This window comes from Tyto alba, unplaced genomic scaffold (assembly GCF_018691265.1).
Source record: "Tyto alba isolate M040663 unplaced genomic scaffold, T.alba_DEE_v4.0 Super-Scaffold_13, whole genome shotgun sequence".
NCBI lineage: Eukaryota > Metazoa > Chordata > Aves > Strigiformes > Tytonidae > Tyto > Tyto alba.
The window spans coordinates 41,127,759-41,145,655 of NW_024881275.1; the positions used below are offsets into that span (position 1 = coordinate 41,127,759).

Below are 17,897 nucleotides of genomic sequence, written 5' to 3' on the forward strand. Positions count from 1 at the left end.
AGATTATTTTACTACCATACAACCTAAATCTAACAGTGATCTCCGCTGTATGTAAAAGTTTTCCTTTTTCGTAAGAAAAAGGCTGAAAGAGGTTAATACCATCAGAGGGTTTGGTGGAAGAAAAGTGCATTTACCATCATGCTTTTCAGAAATAGGTACTGTGTTTTCATACCTGCCAACATAAAACTTTGAGAACCTTACATGAATAACTTAACAGATTTATCAGATAAAGGATGCAATTTACTTAAATTTTTGCTTCAAAATCTAGTATGAATAATCCCTTAGCCATCTGCTTTAAATCACAGAGGTGACAATCAACCTTTGTGCTACTACAAACCCCGTCCATAACAGAAATAGACAAGTCAATGTAATTAACAGAACAAAATAACCCACACAAAACTACAATAGATCAAGGTTCGAAGTCATATTGACCCTAAAGTTTTCTTTTAAAAAACTAGAAAGAGAGATATCCTGTTAGTGGACATTAAACATCTCCAACAAGCAAAGAAAGGACCTAGGAAGTCACTAGCTATACAAACAGCTCCACTGCCTACACAATGGAGTTCAGCCTTCGCAAAAACTGTCTTGAAAAACCACAACTTGTTTTCCTAAGGCAAAGCCTTTCAAAGTCATCACTTCCCACACTTAACCTTCTTGAAAGGAGGCCTGGCATTTTGAGGGAAAAATGCCATAGTAATAAGCATTATTACTGTGACAGACTGCATGTAACAAGTGAATAGCACTGTAAAAATAAAATGTGCTAAGTGATGTGAATGCACACAAGGATGGATCAGACCTACAGCTGACTGTGTAAGTTCAGGACAGCCTGCCTGAGCGTTTGCATCACACCAGGCTAATGACTCTGCTCTGCTGGTGGCACAGGCAGCTCTCATGAGCCTCCCCTGACTCATCTGAACTCTGATGCAGAGAGATCATTTCAACTCCACATCCCTCTCAGCAATTTTGCTATAGGCTTTATCTATACAATGGAAGAGTGAAGAAGCCCATTCTCTCAGGCCACCTAACACAAAAGTCACTATAACTTGGTCTGCATTTTGAACCAGTATCCATGCATCTGTAATTCTCAATGGCAGTGGGCCAGTATTTTTAAACTAGTAAATTATTGCAATTCATTACAATTTGAGAAAATCAGTGTAGTAATGGCCAAAATAAATCATCCTTCATCCAAGTCCCCCATTTTTTTCAGCCTTAACTACAGTAGTAAAGAGACAAATGTAAGGTTTAACTTCTCCTGTCCCCCACAGAAAGCAATAGCCCATCTTTCTATAAATTCATAAGCATTTATTAAGTTTCTGTTGTCAGCACTGACTGAACAAGGGTAATTAATAACAAGTTTCAACCCTCTAGAACAGAACACATTTCCTCTTAAAAATTTATCTTCTTTTCATTATTTAAACTCTCACAGACACAAAATTAATTCTAAAGTGTAGTCAAAGGCAACAACTGCATGTACAAAAGCATCCAGACAGGCTTAACCAAAACAAAGACCCTTAAACATTCACAATGACATGGCAGAAATCACCAGGACATGAGTTATCAGTAGTAAGTGTCCTTGCTATGTAGCTATAGTTGTAAAATGCTGACTTTTAAGCCTATCTATAAGTTCTGAGGCAATAAAGAAGTTTTAAAGTTCCCCTGCTATATTTCAGGATTCTTAGATGACATTTCCTGAACAGAAAGGAGATTGATTGATTACCCACATGTCTGATTATTTCAGTGGATTAGTTTCAGAATCACAAAAAAAATAACCTGATCAAAAAACAAACTATAAGTAGTTTTAGCTTCATGTCCTGCACCATATTACTTTGTTTTCAGTTAAGCAAAGAACATATCTACATCAAAGAACAAGTAGTGCTAGTGGCACTGAGCATATGCAATATTAACAGATTCTGTTAATGCAGATTCTGACTCTAGCCTTCCTCCCACACACACATTACCATGGTGATTTGCAAAATTCGATGCCTGGGTTTCTGGAACAGTACAGTATTTGAAATGCCCTCAGCATCTTCAAATAGATGCAAACACAAGTTAAGTTACATTTAAAGAGACAATAAGCCACAAATAGTTCGATAAAGTTATCTTTACAGAAGAACACTGACAAAAATATCTTCATATGACTTTAACCAGTAGAAACAAACCAAAACCTTTCACATTTCACATTTATGGCCCTGAAATAAAGGGAATTAAGTTTAAGGATCTGTGAAAAGAAATAGCATACATTCAGTATATAAATCATAATCTAGAATCACCCATTATCTCTGTCAACATTTGAGTAGCTATCTGTGGAAATGTCACTTTCAGAACAACAATTTATTTAAAGGAATTCTTAATTTATATACTATTTGACTAAAAGCAAGTTGTTTGGACTATAACAGGTCTATACCTGTTGTGAGTTTCCCAATAAGTGGGATCACTCTTGATTCAGTTTTATTTATTATAATTTTCAACAGAAATTAAAAAAAAAAAAAAAAAATCAACAAAAACCAAAACCAACCCCAACATCTTAAGAAACGAAAATCATCTTACTGTGAATACATACATATCCTGGCAACATAGAGGGCACAGAACTGGGAGCAAAGGCAACAATTCTTGGTTCTTTGTGCTCCTACTAAACAATAGGTTAAACAAACCACAACCTCTGCTATCTGTATTGTCCTCTATATACAGCGATAATGTTTCATAGTTTAATCTGTAAGCACCTTGGGATACAACTAACACAATTATGATTCTGATGAGGATATATAAGGGACAAGACCACCATAACTGCTACCTGCAGGCAATGACCAGTATTACCCTTACAAATGCATTCTTACAGAGTCGCAGTTGACAGACACAATTGTAATGGATTTAGGATCCCAATGAAAGGTTCACCACTAACTTCATCATAGCCAGGTGTCCTGGTTTCTGCAGGGAGAGAGTTAATTTTCTTCTTAGTACATGGTACACTGCTGTATTTTGGATTTAGTATGAGAATAATGTTAACAAACTGATGGTTTAGTTGTTGCTAAGCAGCACTTATCCTAAATCAAGGACATTTCAGTTTCCCATGTTCTGTCAGTGAGGAAGTACACAAGAAGCTGGGAGGGAGCATGACCAGGACAGCTGACTTGAACTAGACAAAGAGATATTCCATATCATAGGCAGTCATGCTCGTGCTGATCACTGCTCGGGGACTGGCTGGTCATCAGGTGGTGAGCAATTGCACTGTACATCGCTTGTCTTTTCTTTGGCTTTATTTCGCTCTCTTTTTGTTACCTTCCTTCATTACAATTTCATTACAATTTTTATGATTAAATTATGCTTTATTTCAATTATTAAAATTGAAATTATTCTTATCTCAGCCCATGACTTTTACTTTTTTTCTTTCTAATTCTCCTTCCCATCCTGCTGGGGTGGGGGGAAGAAGAGTAAGCAAGCAACTGTGTGGTGATTAGTGCCCAGCCAGGGTTAAACCATGAAGCCAGGGTTTAACTTGAAACACTTAAAACTGAAAGGCATCCCTCACCATTCCCGCTGACTTCTCAGGAAAGGCCAGCGGTAAGTAGAAGCACCACTTAACAATAACGCATGGGTGAAGAAGAGGTGCCAGTGAAGGGATTTACAAGCTCTTCTTTAGAGTCCTCACATGAAGTTTGGCAATGGTGGAGCCTGGGGGATGGTCCATCTGGAAAAACTGCATTATAGTCAATCACGTTTCACAATAAAGTGGCTGTACTGACATTCTGCCCCTTCAAATCCACCTCAGTGTAGTCTTAAATCCAGCTAACATTTTTCAAGAGCATCACAAGGCTTTATCCATTACAAGACAGCCTAGCAGAAAACCAGTTACAATTGCATCAAGTAACTGAGCTGGACACACCTATATTTATCTCTCAGAATAATTCACTATTTCAACACTGAAGTAGGAAGATTTGATTACAAAGCAAACCTTGGCTGTACCGATGACATGAGCAGCAACATGCTCCAACTGTGAGCAGATCACCTTAACATTTGTGTAAGATGACTTTTTGACAGGACAACAACAACCAAAAAAAAAAAAAAAAAAAAAAGGGAATGCACCAGAGCTACTGACTTAGTCTTCTATTAGCACCACAAATTATTTTCCCCATATGCTTGAGGACAATAAAGAAAATAATCTGATGAGAAGAGTGCATGAAATACCAAAACCAAATCAACTATTTGAAGACCACTTCCTGCTCCCTCCTCTCTTCCCTTAAAAAGTAGAGGTTATTTAAAACAGGTATTTCTAAACCTTTCTTTCAGTCTACTGCAGATTGACTTCTTGGATATGTCACCACCAAATAAAAAACATGTAAACTCCTGCTTCTGAAATACTTACACATACTTTTGACTGGAGAAAACAGTTTCTATCATATCTCAAAATCTATTTATACAGTTCAGGTGAACAGGACTACTCTTTAAACTACATTCTTACACTAATTTTAATTTACTTTTATTATCCCAAGGCAGAAAATCCTTATAAAACTCATCTTATTAGAAAAGGCCTTCAGTATGGAAAAATTAGGCCAAGATACCATTCACTTGCAGAGTTAAGGGAAATGGATAGTTGAGCTCAAATGAAAAATTGTTCTTATGAAGCTGTAAGGGAGTAGGTAGAATTGTTTTAGAAACTGGTGTTAGATGAGAATAGCTGCATCACCTAAGGTCAATTAAAAGAGATGTTACCGGCCAGCACATGAGTTATTGAACATGAGCTAATATAAAAGCAACCAATAAAGGTAAGAAAGAGCTTTCTGCCTGTAAAATTTTAATACTTACTAGTATGACTGTTTCAGCAAGAAAGCCAGCTACAGTTTATGAAAGTCCTATTTTTGCACAAGATTTAAACAGTCAGCCTCCAAATTCAGTGGATGAGTACAAGAAAGATGACAAAAGATCCCTTCCAAAAAGGAGGTGAGAGAAAAGCATATCAAGCCCATACAAAGATATGCCTGTATTTTATGACAGAAAATGCACTAAATTTAAGACAAAAATCATCAACTTCTTTCAAAAGACAGATACACTTATTTTGTCCATGAGGGCAACTGGAATTTTGACCAGGAAGACTTTGGTGACACCACACTTTCTGTTCTGTGGAAAGAAAGTCTTCCTCAGAAAACATTTCTGATCTCTGTGTATAAACTGATAAAGTTCAAGGTGTGTACAGTCAGAAAAATCAAAGCTGAGTTGTACAGTAATTTGTAAAAAAGCTCAAGACAACAAAATACCCAGCAAACAATGATGCGGCTTGCAATCAGTTACTTGGTTCATGCATTGTTCTGCCCTTGTACTGTGATTTATATACCAATAAAACAAATAGCTCTCTGTTTTAGGCTAAATGGTTAGAGATACTTCCAGTATTTTATCCTTGCTAGCCTAAAGTGCTAAACTGTAAGTCCTGTAACTGTTTTGCTGTGAAAAATTATTGGATCAGAGTGTTTATCACCATGTGTAACCTTCTCCCAGCATTAGCAGCCCCTTACTGCTTATATGAAAGTTTCTCCTTTACTATGCTGAAGATGAATTGCAGTTTCTCCTCCAGCACCTCTCCTCCAATGTAGAGGGAATGGTTTATACAGTACAAACCTCATCATGGGCCATGACACTTCTGCTATGATTCATGTATGGTGGGGAGAAGATTCAAACTCTGTTTGGCAAAGCACTGAGCTGACAGTTTTCTAACAACCACAGTATCAGATCAAGTGCTCAGGTAACTGCAACCCAATAGACATTTGACATTACTAAATACTGGCCTATACTGTGATCCACACTTTCAACATCAGCCAAATAAGCAAGCCATCCACCGAACACAACCCACAGAGACCCATTTCAGTTGTTTGTGGAATATACCTTAGCCATAACTTTGAAGCTAGCTGAACAGCAGTTCCTGGCTCTTCAGGCAGTGCAACTGTCAGCAGCTTGCTTTCTCCCATGTACCACGCTGATGCTCTGCTGCATATGCAGAGAGAAGTTATCAGTTCTCCCTCTGACACTGACACCTCATGACAAATATTACATATCTGATTGGACAGAAAGCTAACTAAATCACAGGTGGAAGTTAATACAGCATAGTCGTGTGTCTGGGAATAAGCCTGCAAAACCTGCTGATGATTGCTTTCCTTATACCTCCCTCCTAAATCCTTCTGCTAATGTGACACTGACAAAGAAGACAGAAGAGTGCTCTGAGGTAGGTCTGCATTCTCTTAACTGTGCCTTCATTACAGGTAAGAGAGATCCTCTTCCTCTTGGAGTTGAAGAGAAGCGAGCAAGAGAAACCTGTGTTCCTCTAGGAACAATAATTACCCTTGGACTTGTAATTGCATCTCACACATCCACTTCTAACTGCACACAAAACTTTGAACTAGAAAGACACCAGAGGGGTCCTCAGGCTGAGTTACCCAGCTATGTAACAGTCACTGAGAACAGACCCTCTCGTAGGACACTCACCAACCTAAATTTCCTACATTCTCTTTGTTACTAACAGCCAGCTTTCTCACTGCTAAACTTCCTCTTCAGACTGCTTTTTACATGAAGCCCCTGCTTCAACATGTTTGATTGTTCTCTTACCCACTTTCATTTGTTTCAGGTTGCTTGTTCCTTAAATTGGTCATTATTTCTTGACATCATCACCAGTCATGCAATAAAACAAGAGGCACTTACCATGCAAGAGAGACTTGCTTCAACAAAATATCTTGAAACCTTTAAGTGAATGTGAATACTCAAAAGCCTCTCTTCAGATCCACTGACATTTTTTTAAACAAAAAGGAATCCAACCCACCCATCTCAGGATCAGCATCCTTCACAGAAGCATTCCTCCTCCCCCCTCCCCACTTTGTCTTCCTCCCAGGCTTGGGTACAGGAAGGAACACCATGTCCCTGGTTTTCTAATGAATCTCCCTCTAGTCTGTTCAAAAATTGAAAAAAAAAAAAAAAAAAAAATTTAGTTGTGCAGCCATTATCATGTACACTTAGCTTTAGTACTTTCAACAAAACAGGAGTACAGCAAGACAGCTATAATACTAAAAAGACTCCCTCGTGTTAATCCTACTGAGTATACTTTAAGAATTGATAAAATTGCCTTAGAAGTCAGGCATACATGTAACAGCTACACTTGTGGAAGGAACAGCCGCCAATTCCCCACAATCCTTCAGCATATATGAGAAAGCTTTTCTCTGACTTTCAAGGTATCAGAACAGTGACTAACACTTTCACAAAACTCTCGGTTCTTTGTTTTACATGTTGATATTAAGATTAGGAGACACAAGAAGCCATTAATATTAAACAGATATGGTAGTTACTAGCAAACACATTTTAATGAATATGACATAGCAAGGCTCCACAACTGGCCACACTAGTCTTCACCCATTTTCTCTGAGCGCAGAGAGGTATACATGCAAGGTGGTGACCAAAGATAACTGGGTCATTCAGACACGTGTTTGTGTAAGGTAACAGTCTTTAATATTAGATAGAACCATATCTAGTAAAAACATGTGCTGCAGTAATGAACATGATGATAACTTGCTATTTAGTTCCTGGGCTCAGGTTGTCAAGTGTAATCAAGAGTTGCAACTCAGCTGCTGATAGCTAATTTGAATAGTCAAAGTATCACTCAAAAGTAAGTGAATGTTAGTCATAGTTTAACTCTATACAACTTCTCAGTGACACCAACCAGAACCCAGTGGGTTTCTGCACAAAGAGCTAACATGAACCATGACAAAGTTTGTAAAACAAACTGGCAAGAGATTTCCTTTAGCAATATGGTATGCTAAGCTTACATATAACTTGCCACTCCACAACAAGCTAAGGTCACCAAAAATGAAACAAGCAAACAAAACATCTTACAAGGGAATACTTGGATGAACTTTTTTTTTTTTTTAAAAAAAAAAAAAAAAATTATCGAGTAATTTAATTCCACATTATGTTTCCTGCCTAAAGGTTTGTCTATAAATAACATTAAGCAAAACAAATGTCTCAACACTATTCTTAATAGTTTGAAAAAAAATCTTGAATTTGGTGAAACTGCCACCTCAGTTATATTGCACAGAATGAAATATGTTTTCCTTGTAATTCATATGTTAATAGTGTAAAGAAAAAGTATTTTCTAACAGTGTATTGTAATTTTAGCATGAAATCCTAGCTGAAGAGACAAAAAAAGAAACACCTTCACACCCCACCTTTGAAGGTCAAAAGGTCTGGCACAAATATCTAGAGGGTTTGTGCAAGTTTGCTCTACAAGGCTTTGCTCAAGTTACCAGGTGTTACACAGTATCACTCCCCAGTGGACAATGAACTGTAGCAGCAACTGCTGATTACATTATTTCACCACCACAAGCTATTACTCCTTCTAGAAATGTAAAAGAGTGTCAATTACACTTCTTGCTGAGGAAAAATATTAGATGGGATGTTTAACACTTCTTGTTTACTGTAATTCCTCCATAGGACATGATCTGATTTCTCAACACTACCCTATGGTTAATGTTTTATCACTGCAATGAAAGCTTCGATATCTTTGTAAAAAAAAGTCACAGTAAAATATTTAGGAAGCCACTTGGAACACACACTCCATTTCTATTATCCCCTTCTTGTTTCTAAATCAACTGAACTTAATTCCTGGACAGCAGAAACTATAACGGGATGTTCAAAACATTTCTAACTGTCTTTTCCCTATCATGACAAGCCACCATGTCCACAAGGCTTCCCAGACCACCGCAGTGTAAGCTACCACACAACTTCTGACACCCTCATAAGGTCAGAATTACTAGCAAGCTTTTAAACAATCTGTTTTGTCTGGTTATATGACAGTGTAAGTCAGTCAGTTATTTTTCAGTGAAAGAGCCTTTAAATCAAAGATAATATATGACACATCTGTAATGCTTCTGGACAAGCTACACCTAACAACAATTTCAGAGTTCTTCATTCCTCTGGTATACAAATGCATTATAATGTTTTATAGACTGTAATTTCTGATCTATACAACTTTGGTTTAGATATACAGAAACTTCACCAAGAAGTTTCTTGAACACAGAATAAATGATTCTCTGCTGTGGAAAGGATACCGGCTTTTTGTCAAAGCAGAAAGCATGTAGAAAGTATTACCCATTAACAAAACAATTTTCTGTATCCAGATTCTAGTTTCTCACACAGGCTAAAGGGAGAAATTAAATTTAAGAGAGCAGTGATGCAACTATTGACATGCAATTACATTTATATACATACTAAAACTTATACAGCGAATTATTTAATTGCTTATTTGAGCTGCTACTTAGTTCATTAGTCATTGTAATCACTTGCTTGATCACTTTGTACAATTTCACCTACAATGGTCCCCTTTCACCCTTCAAAAAACTATCACAATAGAAATTCAGTATTTTATTACATCTTTCAATATTGCGCGTGTATTTCAACAATGTAAAAAACAACTTTCAGAAACCTAGCTGTACCTGCACTGAGCTATTTTCAATCAAACTACTTAGGCAAATCAATGGACTCAACATTCCTTATGAGTGAAGAAAAAGCACCATCTAATATTTAACAGAAGTACTTGAGATAAGGAAACATACTAGTATTACAGGTGTTTCCTATACACTCATTTAAACTTAAAAGGCAACTGTCAGCCCTTGAGGATTAAAGAAAGCCTATCACCAAAAAAAAAAACCCACACCGAAAAGATCTTAAGGCAACTTCCCTCCCACCCTGGCTTTACAGATTTTCTTTACTTTTCTATTTTTTAACCAACCATCACAGTCCAGGAGAGATATATTTGCAATGGGCACGGGAAAAGTCTGCTTAGAGTTTAATTTAAATTACTTCTGAAGTTTTTGTCTCACAAACATGAAATAATTAATCCATTCATCCATCCAAGTTCAAAAACAAAATCAGAAGACTTACAGTTTAATGCATATCCAGCTTCAGAGTTAAAAACTGCAGGACCTTACGTTCTCCTGGCCTATGAAAGTAAGATTTGTATTTTCAGTAAGAGCACAAGGTTACACACACTGGGTAACTGCCTGAAGACCAAACGCTTAACCCAGAAGACATGCACCACACTTCAAATAACTGCGTTAAACACGACTTTCCCTCTCTGGATGCGCAACAAAATCATAGCTGTTTTATACCCCAGCGCCGCCCCACCACTACCCCTCCGCGCCTTTCTCCCGTCCGAGAGCGGCTTTCTGCCCCTCATGCCGCCGTGCGGGGCTCCCCACGGCGGTCAGGGACACGGGTGGGAGGCGCCGCGGCATCCCCGGCTCGCCACCACGCCCAGTGCCCGGCACAGGCCGAGCCCAGGCCCCGCCGCCCACCCACCTGCTCACGGCAGCACCTGCCCTCCCGTCACAACGCTTTGCCAAGAGGGGAATTAAAATAAAACAACCCCTCTTCATCTTTTTTTTTTTTTTTTTTTTTAAATCGCCCATCAGAAAATCCGTCGCTTGCTCCTCTCTGTCCGAGCGTCAGGCGGGACTACCGCTGAGCATCGCCCGCCGCGCCGGCGGGGCCGGGGCTCCCCTCACAACGCCCCGGCTGGGCCGGCCCAGCCCCGGCCCTCGCCGCTCCCGGGCGCCTCGCTCGCCCCTGCCCGGCCGCGGGAAGCACCGGTGGCGTCGGAGGGGCAGCCCCCGCCCCGCCGCCCCCAGCCCGAGCCCCTGCACCTCCCCGGGACGGGCAACGGCCGCGGCGCAGCCCGGCCCGCCGGCAGGTACCTGCCCAGCGGGCGCGGCGGGCAAGAGGGGCGGCGAGTGCGGCGACCCCCGCGCCCCCGCCCCCGCCACTCACCGCTGCCCACGGCGGCGTCCGCTCCTTTGTCTGCCCGCCGCGCCCCGGCACCTCCGTCCCCCGCTGCCCCGCGCCCCCTCCCCGCCGCGCTGGGGGCGGAGGAGGACGCAGGCGAGATCCGCGGAGGAGGCCGCCGCCGCCGCCGCCGCCGCCGCCGCCCGGCGCTCACATGCAGCGGGCGCGGCGCAGGCCCCCCCGCCGCCGGGAGCCCCAAGCGACAGGGTCCGAGGCGAGGTCGGGGCGGGGGGGGGCGGTGAAGATGGCGACCTCGGCGGCGCGGGGTGGGAGTCCCCAGGCCGTCCCGCTCCACTCCGCGCCGCACCGCCGGCTGGGCTGGGCTGGGCTGGGCGCGCCGCGGAGGGGAGGGGACAAAGGAGGCCGGGCGGCGGCGAAGACGGCTGCCGCTGCCCGTCAGCCCTATCGATGTGCCACCCGCTCCTCCTCCTCCTCCTCCTCCCCCCGCCGCCGCCGCCGCCGCCGCTTTCGCACCGCCGTCAGGGGCCGGCGCCGCAGCGCCCCCTGCCCGGCCGCGGCGGCTCCCGCCGGGGCGCGGGTCCGGCCGCGGAGCCGCCGGCGGCCCCGCCGCGCACCCCTGGGGGACGCGGGGCCTCGCACCGGCGCGAGTGTGGCCCCCGGGCCCGGAGCCAGGCGAAGCCGGCGCTCCAGAGTCCTCCGAAGCCGGCGGGGTCACCTCACCTCCTCGGCCGCTCGTCCTGCCCTGAGGGGGTAGCACGCCCCGGGGCAGCGAGCGCAAACGGCTGACCGTGCGGCAGCTGGCTGTCCGAAATTTGGTGCTGGCATTGCAGGGGCCTTCAGGAGGTGCGCAAAGCAGGTCACGAAAGCTGGTGGGGTTGGGTGAGGTCGGACCTCCGGGAAAAGACACGGGGCTCGGGGCTTCTGACCCCCGGCTGGTGACAGCAGCAAACCCCATCTGCACGTTGGTAAAATCCCCCAGTCCTGCGACCGGCCCTGGCAGTCGCAGCGGTAGGAACCCGGCCTTGCAGAGAGGTGATGGCTCGTCGTGGGTCTTCCACACCCATAACTGATTTACTGATTCAGAACAGGTATGGCACCACTGCGACTCTTGAAGAGAGCTCTCTCCATTCCACAGGGCCACGTGCTGTCTTTTAAAAAGAAGAAAGGGGAAAAATGCTGAAGGTGGCACGCGTGACTTACACAAAATGTGGTGAATGTGCAAGATCAGGCATTCCTTGCTGGGTGTCAAAGTACAGCTGGCAGCTCTCCCCTGTGGCACCCTGGTGCTGTCGAGCTGCAGTTCTCCAGGTAGAGGCAGGCTGCCACCCTCCTCCATCCCGCCTGCGCCCTGCTTGTCCCAGTTTTGCACGTCATCCACGGTTCAGCGGCATGGGTTAAAATGGAAAACACGGCAGTGCTAGTGAGTTGCCAGTAAACTGAATTTGGATGGTATCACAGGGAAAGAGGCTGGAGAGACCAACTGTAGAGTGGAAAATATCCTGGTCTACACCTAAATCCGCAAGCTGTTATGAAAGAGTCTGAAAAGGATATCAAGCATATTAAAAAAAAAATAAATAAAAAACTTGTGATGTTTGGTTTTAGTCTGTATGAATCCCTTACATTTACGCTTACTGTGTAGATTTCTTGTCATTAATAAGACCTGCATCAACTGACAACATGCTTGTTTTTTATTATTTTTTCAGACTTGTTTCAAGATTTTGACATTTTTCTAAGAGGTCTTTATTTGTGCCCACTGAGGTACTGGATGTGGTTATGTCTAATTTGCCTTCTGAAGGACACAGCGTGAGGGGTGTCTGCATCAGGGTGCCCAGCCACTAATCTCCCCTTGCACAGACAGGGGCACTGAAAACCAGTCCCAGCCCCATGCCCTGCCAGTGGTGTTGCAGCTGCACATGTTTAGATGCTCAACACTCTTATCTGATGCCTGAAAAGAACAGCTGTGATGGTTGCTTCCATTCTGTGTAAGCTTCTCATTACTGTTAATGGACTTGACTTCATAAGAATCCTATGATGCAGAGAAAGTATTATTATCCCCCACTTTGAAGACAAGAAATTGCAACATAAAGAGGCAGTATAGCTTGCCTCGAGTCATACATATAGTGTGTGGTAAACCCAGAAACTTAATCCAGCGTTTGGGTGCAGATCCGGTCAGTCTAACCACACGTTCGTTTTCTTTCTCAAGCTCTATTTCTTAGGATTCCACTCCTGAAAAATTCTAGGGAGAAAGAGCAAAGCAATATCGAAGAAGACATGCTAACAGAAATTCTGCTGAGCTTGTGCAAAAAAACACGTAGCTACTGGAAATGTGGCAAGTAGGCATATTCACAATGAAAACTTCTGCAGAAACATTACCCTGGTTCAGTAAGTATACAAACCAAGAAGGGGAACACCATGCAACGTGTCACTTCAATATTTTGCATTTAAGACATGCGATGTAAGTAAGGACTTCTGGCTTTTACTGGCCAAATTTCACGCAGGAGCAGGTGAATCACAGGACCATCACACGAATCTTAGGCCAAAGCTGCTAACACATTAACGATTCCCCATCAAGGACTGTCCACATTAGGAGTACCACTTCATTCTAAAGAGCTCTGGCATTTTCATCAGGCCCTGTGGTAACACACGGTTTGAACTTTTCCCCACAACAATTCCTGTCAAGCCACAGAGATGTGTCAGGTGCACGCATCCACAGTCACGTGCACTAGATAGTTCTGGTACATCTTCAGAGTTTCAGGCATCTCCCCTGCCACTTATCTCAACAGACACTAGAGTGCCCAAAAACACATTGTGTATCCCAGGATCATAAACCTGTAAGAAGCCAAGCTCTCCAAAGCAGGTCCAGCCACGGAGTCAGGAGATTCATCTACATTGTGACAGCACGTGCCAAATACTTGTCAGGAGACAGTGACGTGCCAGGCTGCTTCTGGCAGCAGTGGTACCTATTCAGCTGCCATAGTTGCTGACAAAGTACGGATCATGTTGTGTGTGAGAACAAACTCTGTAGAACCAGCCATGCTTACAAAAAAATGCAATTCAACCTTCAGTAGATTGAACTGAGTTCGACAAACGTGCTCTGACCAACACTTTGCATTCTGTTTTATTACAGTTAGTTCCTCAAAACCACAGTCATCCTGTCTTTACCACTCTCCAAGTATCTCTCCTGTAGTCCTTTTGACTAAATACTGACCATTCTCCTGATTTCTTTCCCCTGTGTCAGTCTTGCCCATATTACTGACTACTTTTACTGATTACTTCTTCCATATCCAAAGTTAGGCAAGAACTTTATCTTTCAAAAATTTTTTACTCTCCCGCTGTCCTCAGGGCCTCAAGCTGGAGCATGAAAAAATGGTCAGGCAGAAATAACTTGATATTTATATGACCCTTTGATGATAAATGACATTCTTCCCACCCTGTGGGCCAGAGTGCTTGCTAGTTAGCATACCAAACAACAAATAGAAATCCATCATTGTTGGCTTTGATGGTGTCTGTGAAAAACAAAACAAAACAAAAAACCCCTTGCTTTTTAAAAGGAAAAAATTACTTTATAATTCCAAACTTAACAATGCGTTGTTCCCTTTTTAAAATGAGCAATAAAAACAACATGTTAGCTGTGACTAAATAGCAGTGTGTGGGTATAACACTCATAAACACCATGGGCTTCCTCTATTTCTAGTGCAGCTATATACAAGTCAGTGAAGGTGCAGACCAGGAATTACAAGTGGTTAAGGTAGCAATTCACTGAGATGCATTGGCTGACCATACCTGCATTTCTTACCTGTGGCAACTGTGTACCTTCACAGGAGGAGCCTTGGAAAATGTGTTTTGTTTTGCAGTTGCCACAGGCAAGAAACCAGGAGATCAGTCCCGGTCCATTAATGTGGCTCAGCTAACAAGAGGCAACGTGTTATGCTCTGCTCATTCAGTTGGCTGCAAGGGTCTGTTCATGGCCAACGCTGAAGGCGAGTCCAGTCACAACCACCAGCTTTAAGAGGAGCTCAGACCAGTGAGTGGGTGTGGTGAGGGTGGAGAAGAAAGACTAGCTTCTCACTAGTCTTCTCCTATGCTAAAAGAGGAGGCTACTGGGGATATTCACCTTCCAGTGTTTTCTCTAAATGGTTCTTCCTTGTGAATGCGTCTGGGTAAGGGAAAAACTTGCTTTTTTCAGAAGAGGCAGAAGTTTCATCTGGAGGTCCCAACAAACTCTGAATCTGCATGCATTTTGGATACAAGCATGGCCTGATAACGGTACATGTGGAAACTGATGCACCATGTCTGCTCCCTTATGGCCTTTTTCTTAATTAGATCCAGAGACCTGAAACAGAAGCTGATGTGCTCTTTCACCAAGTAGCGTGAGGCAGATTTACTACTCACCAAGAAAGTGTGGTGTGAATGGGAAAGAATGTGTGTCCTCTTGACTCAGTCACTTCTCACTCAACATGTAAAGACCTGAACTTGGCAAAGGAGCTCAGAGCTTTTCTGCATAATGAGAAGAAGATCCCTGAACAACAGAAGCTCACTAAGTGAAAATCCAGGCGGATTTTCTCAGATAATTTACTGTTCCTATCAGAAAGGAACTTTGCTAAATAGCTGCAGTGATTTAGTTACTCATTGTGAGCCTGCAATGAAATTTCTGATACCTTCACTCATTGTCAACCGTTTTTCACACTTGCAAGAACCAGGGTTAGTAATTACACTTCTAATATATTTTCTGTAACTTCCCCTAGTTTTCATTCTGGGCATGCATGTGGTTTTGGAAAGTTGTGATTATTTAACATGGATCTCTGTTTGCTCTCTCACCCTCTGGCTGTCTGGTCTGTTTAGGTTGCATATTTCTGTTATGTTTGTGCCATGTTTGCTCATTGCCCAGTATTAAGCAACTTCTAATTTGTCTGGCTTCTCTACTTGCTATTGTGATACAAATAATAAATAATACTACGCTTTTAAAATTCATTATTATCTCAGAAGCTCTAGGGATTAACTTCTTCTTTCTGTTTGTGAAAATATAGTTTTATTGGTTTTACCAGAGATCGGAGACATTCCATTAAGCACTAAAAAGCAAGCTCTGCATTTTACAGACTTTGAAACGGGCTACTATGAAACTGGGTAGAATGGTCTGAGAATGGAAGTCCTCTGAAATCCTCTGTGATGTATAATTTTTCTCACCATTGCTGTTAATATTCCTACGTGCCTTGCTAATGGCATGGAGATCTTTACAGACTTTCCTCATTAGTGCTGATGGTTAGGTTCTAGTATTTTCTTAGGAGACATTTATTCATCTGGGAGAAAGTCCTCTGAAGTCAACAGGAGTTGTGGGTATGTGACTTATCAGGTCACTGAACCATTTATGATCATCCTCCTTAGCATCCAGCCAGCACTTTGAAAGCTGACATCGCTCCTTTGTTTTTGTTCTTTAAGTTAATTTTATTCTTCTTTTTCTTTTTGATTTCTTAATTGCCACTTGCATTGAAGATTTATACTCATTGTTTTTTGAATGCGACTGTACCAGTCCTGTTCTGAGCTGCAAACCAGGTGGACTCACATTCTCACTGCTATTAACCTGACTGTCCCTGCAACAGAACCAGCTCAATTTAACTGAGGAATGGTGACAAGATGGAAACTCCTCATCTGGTAACAATATAAATCCCGATTGCTTTTACTTACTTTAAGCTGTTCAAACCTATTTTGCGCCCCCCACCCCCCAATAAAGGAATATGAAACAGCATTCCTAATACTTTCAGAATAATTATATTTCTGACTTTAGAAAAATACAACAGGATGCTGTGTCCAGTATCAGGTATTTTGTGCTTCCAAGGTGAATTCTGTCCTCTCCGTGAAGTGTTCTCTCAGTTCCTAAACACAGGGAAGTCCCCAAATCTGATGCCGACTTCAGAACTTGAATGTGGAACTTAGTGGAAGACATGCCACTGTCTCCAGTGAGATCAGTTTTTTAGCTTGCATGCTCAGCTTCCTAACACGGTGCTTTGTGTGTCTGGGTCTTTTTTTCTTTACACTGGGAGCTTTCATATTCAGTTCCACCTTACAAATTTCAGTGTAACTTTTCCATTGCTTTTTTTTTTTTTTTTTTTTTTAAACCCTACACTGTACAATGTTTATTATAGCTAGTTTCATTTTGTTATTTAAGCCTAAGCAAGTGAACAGAATCCTACTCAGCTGACAGATAGGCAGTACTAAAAGCCTGCTGGCAGCACTATTTGGCTGTGCCGTCAGCCACTCCATTACGATGCGCCTCTTGTTTATGTAACTGGCAGTAAGTTGCATCAACTCATATATTGTTGGTATTTTTGATCTCTTTCCAACTTTCTAGATTATTTTGGAATTGCTTTCAGTCCTAGGCCACCAAAGATTGATGACATTTGTTTTGAACAGGATATTCATATTCATGAGAAAAAAACAACTGCCCTCAGCATCTGAACAGTGACTGTATGCCCTGAAGTATACGCTCTTTGAACTTGCAACTGGATTTCAGACATTATTACCATTAATTACTGGTGTTTATTTTGTGTCCATAGTACTGGTCAGAAGAGGTGGGGCTCACAACAGAACTAGGTGGTGTGCTAGGATGAATGTGCTGAGCTTTTCCTAGAACAGGATTCACACAAACTGCTGGTGGAGTTGGGAGGATTTCAGAAAACTCTCAGGTCAAGCCAGAGGCAGGATATATATGAAGTTGCCTCAGAAATGAAATTAAAATGCTATCCATGCCACAGAACGTGTGTGTGTGAGGTTACACAGTTTCTTAAATCACCCCACGACCAAGCCTCACTGATTAGTTCTTGGGGAAGGTGCAGTTTTGCACATCCAGCTGCGCTGACAGACAGTTTGCCACAATAGAGCATGGGTGTCTGCACAGGGCTGGGCCCAAACACCTGCCTTATTCCTAAATCGAACAATCCTACTGATATAGCAAATAATGTTGACAATGGGGTACAAGTCACATGGATATCGCCCGTAGTATTTGGTAGAATATTTTCCTGAAGTATAAATGGATGATAACATCCATTCTGGATGCTAGTCTTGATTTGGAAGTGAAATCTTGATCTGTGCCAAAATTACAAAAGAAAAGGACAAAAGGATATGTATAGGCT

The 17,897-nt window shown here is 42.4% G+C and overlaps 1 protein-coding gene across 5 annotated transcripts in view; it reads right to left on the bottom strand.

Moving 5' to 3' along the window:
- Window positions 1-11,236, bottom strand: part of CDC42SE2 (CDC42 small effector 2) — an 86,453-nt gene extending 75,217 nt beyond the window's left edge. For 3 of the 5 annotated variants that reach the window (XM_042787654.1, XM_042787650.1, XM_042787652.1), the window contains exons 1-2: window positions 10,795-11,236; window positions 9,910-9,967 (exon numbers count right to left, since the gene is read on the bottom strand). The gene's annotated coding sequence lies outside the window, so the exon portion shown is untranslated. Of the gene's footprint in view, window positions 1-9,909; window positions 9,968-10,063; window positions 10,145-10,326; window positions 10,346-10,794 lie in introns of those variants that run through there. The other 2 variants (XM_033008919.2, XM_042787651.1) reach the window with 2 other exon arrangements.
- Between the last annotated feature and the right edge of the window lie 6,661 nt (window positions 11,237-17,897).